This window comes from Condylura cristata, unplaced genomic scaffold (assembly GCF_000260355.1).
Source record: "Condylura cristata isolate star-nosed mole 26May11 unplaced genomic scaffold, ConCri1.0 scaffold00010, whole genome shotgun sequence".
Taxonomy (NCBI): Eukaryota; Metazoa; Chordata; class Mammalia; order Eulipotyphla; family Talpidae; genus Condylura; species Condylura cristata.
This window is the reverse complement of record NW_004567111.1, coordinates 44,084,635-44,089,995: the sequence shown is the minus strand read 5'-3', so window position 1 is coordinate 44,089,995 and position 5,361 is coordinate 44,084,635.

Here is a 5,361-nt window from a genome sequence, read left to right as displayed (position 1 = left end):
AAGAGCTTGTAACTAAGAAAAAAAAGACCAGCTGAGGCAAAACAAATGAAAATCAACAAGAAGCTGAATTAGTATCACAGAACTTAAAGCAGGCATTTAATTAAAGTGCAAATTAATGAACAATGTTTGCTATATACATGCTTAGCTTTGTGATAAGAAAAATGAGAAATTAAGAGGACGCTGGTGCCTCTTTTTCACTTTCACTATGAAAATATTTCAAGTTATGAATTTCCAAACTTTCATGTGTATAAAGTTTCTAAAGTACTACATAGAATTTAAGGACAAAAGTCATATGTGTAAGTTTGTGTGTGTGTAATAAGTTGAAAGCAATGAATCTGATTTTCTACCGAACTTATGGAAGAATCTTTCTCCTTAATTTAGAATGAAAACCAAGGTGAAATGAAACTTCTTTAAGGAGCTGAGAAGAGGACTTTTGAATATAGTTAAGAAAGGTGGCTTTGGACAGAAAAGAGATAAGAAGAGACAATTGCTGGGGAGAGAAAATGAAAGAGTTGCATTATTTGCATGAGATCTTTTTCTCTTTATATGATCAAGCAAATGTTTCTGGAAGGTCAACCATGGTCCGTTACTGCACTAGGAGTGATGATGTCAGAGATGAAATACACTAGGTTGACGTAGTCTGCATTCAGTCTGACCTGGATGATGTGTTTGGCTGGGGCACACCCTTCATTCCCCAGACCCCTCCACAACCACAGCACAGAAGGCACTGACTGTGGGTGGAGTGAGGCTTTCATGTGGAAAGCTAACTTGCCCTAACAGACTCTAAAATAATGACTGTCACTCATTATCATGATACAGTACTAAACTTTCCTAACCCATGACTCAATAAAAGCTTATTTTAGGAAATAAATTTTATCACTGCAAGAGACACATATTCCCAATATACAATCAACAGTAAATATTTATAGTTGTTACTTAAGGTGACATGCTGATAGGCAAAGTCTTTAAACGCCACTGAGTTTGGATTTTGAAGCTTCCTTGTACTTTGAAAACAGGAAAAATGTTTAGGACAACGATTGATGCCATTGACCGAGCTGTGGCTCTTCTTTAAACACAGAGGTAATAATAATTACAATTATATTAGGACTGTTTTGAGTCTGAGTGTAGTTTAAAGTTAAAGGGAATAAGAAGATCTGGCCGACAGTGCTTGTAGAGGAGGGAGCGGAGAGGGGAACTTAGTGAATCAAAGGAAAGGTGACCAGAAGCTCAGGCTTTGGGAGGAACAGCTGTGGCACTGCTCCAGGAGTGCTGGTCACCATATCCAGACAGTAGATGCTGCACTGTGACTCTAGATAGGGCATTGTCACATGGAGGTGAACATGGAGTTGTGGGAGCAAAAGGCAGTAGATGACTGGCTTCATTTGAGATATCCCTCCCTCCTACTAGAGACATATGGCCTGATGAAGACTTTGTCTTGAAATAACTGTGGGCAAGTATGTGGGAAGATAAAACAGAAAATAACCACTACTGCCATCGGATATGGAGACCCTACTAGATCTAGGTATTTTACATTATTCTGATTATTTGTACCAATAACCATTGTTATATCCACATCATTAATGAAGAAATGTGAACTAGCTTTCCCAGGGTTATACAGCTAGATGGTAATGTTACAGCTGAGATCTGGAATCAGATCAATTTAATTCCAGAGCTCAAGTTCTTTCCATTAGGTTCTGGTGCCTTAACAAAAAGAAAGTAAAAGCTCTTATGTTTACATTGTCTAGATTCAGCAAATATGGAAAGTATGTGTCATATACATTTATATTCCCAAATTCTACACTCATGCAGACATTATTAATGGGTCACAGACCCAGAATTCTCAACAACTGTAATCAACTGTCAGATAAGCACATGAGCTGAAGACTGTCTGTAGTAAGTGTGGTACAAACCCAGTCTGTTTCAGCTCTTTGTGGATTTGAACAGACTTACCTCCTTTCACTACTAATAAAATCCCCACTATCTTCCTGCAATATTTTAGCATTAGATCACTTGATGACTGAGGCAGAAACAAAGAAAATATTAGTGCTTTTAACCAGAATGTGCAAAACTCCAGGCAATGACAACACTTCATTTTGAAAAGCATCAAACTCTGATACTGCATGCTGACAAAGAGAATTTAAATAATGTGCCTCCTTAAGAAGCAATTGTGGAATTTTAAAAGAGACTCAGTAGAAAAATTAGGCCAATAATTTACTTCAAGGGTAAAGTTTTGCTAGGTTTTTCTTATCTACTGAGACAAAAGGAGTTATTCATTAGAGGAAGCAAGAGTCTAACATATGGTTAAGGAAGAAAGACAAGTATGGAATTAAAGAACAGTGGAGGGATAAGATAATGCCCTATAGAGAGAGGCCCCTTTTTTTCTCCCCCCCCCCCAAGTCTTAACAGGCTCCAGGAAGTGAGAAAAGTGAAAAGAGTTGGCAGTTATATTTGATTGTAGATCCTAGGCGGGGGGAATCCTATGGTGACTAAGTCTAGAATTTTAAAGATTTTTAAATACCACCAGAACCAAGATTAGCATTATTTTCCTTACACGGATTCAAGTCTAACAAATATGTTTCTTTAATAGTAAATATAAATTCTGGCCCTGTGGGACCAGTGGTTTAAAATAAATCAGAAAAAGTAAGGAAATGGACAAAAATTAAAGTAATAAATTCTGCCTATCTCTTCATTTTTGTCTGTTTTGCTGAATTTTAATGGAAACTTGTTCTGCTGTCAGAATCATGTTTCTTTTTGATATAGGTCAATTTTTATATTCTCACAGAGATGTAATGTGTAACAGGAAGTGAATGTAACTTATAATCTCTACAATGAAACAATATTCATGTTTTTCTGAAAACTTTCAAAATACTGTACTACTATATTACCACTATCTACAAATACATTCTTATAAGTTTTAATTCTTTTTAATTGTATTATAATTTCCTTCCACCAAAACAGTAAAAAAAAAAATGTATGTTTCTAGAAGCATTCAAGCCTCATTTATTTGACAGGAACAATTTTCACTAACATAAAACATTCAGTTAGCCAGATATACTTCTTGGTACTCCATCCTCTTTCTGCCTTTTCTTCTATATTGTTCCTGCTACCTATGCTTTAACTCACAGTAAATGCTTGCCAAATCTGCCTCCTCATCTTTGTCACTACATTTTCACTTAAAACTCCTCAGCTAAAATGCAGCCACACCTTGGTAACAGAATAATGAAAGAGAACAACATAATCCCAAGATTTTCAGAATCCAGATCAGAACACAAAAGAGGAAGATGTGATTATGAAAGAGAGAGGATTCTGCCTGATTTTGAAAACTAGAGGAAGGACTCTTGAGCCAAGAAAGCAGGTGAAAGAGGCATGAAAGCAATTCTCTTCTAGAATCTCCAGAAAGGAATTTGATTCCTGATCACAGTTCAGTGAGATTCATGGTGGATTTCTGACCTACAAAACTGTAAGAAATTAACTTGTATTGTTTTATTCATTCAGTTTGTGTTTGTTACAGCACCAGTTTGAAACTAATACATGTCTTCTCTGAGATGAATGCCTTCCTTGCCCACAAGTCATATGTCTGGTTATCATAAATTTAAAATATATACAAGTATCATAATAATATATTTGTTAGAGATGAATTAAGTTGAGATTTTTCTAAACAAAAATGGAAATCCCAAAGTCAGGGTTGTAGAGAATCTTAAATATCTAATTTTCTTACTTCTATAATTAATAACTACTCTTTATAACCTTAGGTAAAGGACTCTAAGGACCTTACTATAATTGTCCATCCAAAATTTATTTCACATCCTTTATTTTACCCTCTCCTCATCCAATCCCTTTGATCATGCTTGTCAGGATTCTGTCTGCTCCCAGCATTGCTATTCATGGGTCCCTGTGCCTGGGGCACTTCCTTCCTCATACCAACTAACTTCCTTCATTCACAGCTCAAGACCATATCCTCATCACCTTCAAAAGTTTCTTAGATTTCTGTTTCCTGAAGGAAGTGGTATAACCAATCAACCGTGGTGGGTAGAGAACCACAATCTAGTCAGGTAACAAATGAAATTCCCACAGGGCAGGCAGTGAGGTTTTGTGTGACATCACCCCATCTCTTTAGAAGGCATGTCAGCACCAGGGCTCCCTTTTTCTCTGGACAAAGTGGCTTCTGAGTTCCCAAAGTCACTTGAATTCTAACTGGCTGTATTCATTACTTACACTCTGGGGTGCAAATTCTCTGAGGAAGAGACTAGTGTTACACTAATTACAGGGTCTACCACAATCTCAATAAGATCCATAATCAATAAGATAAATTGGTTGTTATCTCTGTATCTCACTGGCAACTTATTTTCTTTTCAGAGCACAGACGTAGGCTGTCTGTCTTCAAATTCCAGTTGTGTTAGTTACTATCTGAGGTTGGGCAAGCAACTTAAGCTCTCCCCAGCTTCGTTTCTCTATCAATAATAGCAGAACCTACCTTGAGGCTTTTCTAAGGATTAAATGAATTAATATGTGTAAAGCCCTCATGAGTGCTTGCATTGTCCTTAGCATTTCCTTACAGATTTTTACTCCAGAGCATTCAGTTCCCCATCTCAGTAGGGATCAGCAGAAGACAGAGTGAGCCTGGTGTCTGGCTGCCTAGTTTAAGGCCAGTTTCCCCACTGCGTGTCCCTGGGTAAGATACTTAATCACTATGAGCTCATTTTCTGTAAAATAACGGAAGCTCTTTCAATATATAGTTCTGATGATTAATTACTGTCGCTCATTTCAAGAACTAAGCAGTGCCTGGCACTTTAATGAGTACTCCAAGAATATAAATTTTAATTAGGCAACAAATCCCTTTTTTTTTTTTTGCATTAGGGAGCAAGTGATATGTCATGTGAGTGGTTTGCTCAGGGTCCAGTGAGAGGAACAGCCATGGTGGCTCGGCTCTCTCCACCACTCATATGGTTGTGCAGGAAGGCCAGACTTGAATCCTGACCTGGCACATACATTTCTAGCAGGAGGAGAATGTAAGTCCCCAGCAGCACCTAAGGAGCTATGATGGGACCTATGCCGAGAATTATTAACCCTCCAACCTTCCAGCTTCCAGGTCTAGCAGGTGCCCCCAGGATGTGAAGCTTCTACAGTGATGCCTTGCATCTGCCTCAATACAGGAACTGAAATCCAACCTCTCCACAGGCAGCTTCTGCAGGGCCTATCAGGACATGGTACTGTCACCCATCAACCTCCCAATGACCTTCTCTGCAGCAAGGGTACCATCTGCTAACTTAGCCCCCACCCAGAGCAGCTATCTACTGTGAACTTTACTTCTGCTGCTCTCTCCACAATTCTGCTACCATAAGCCACCAGAGAAAGTCAGAA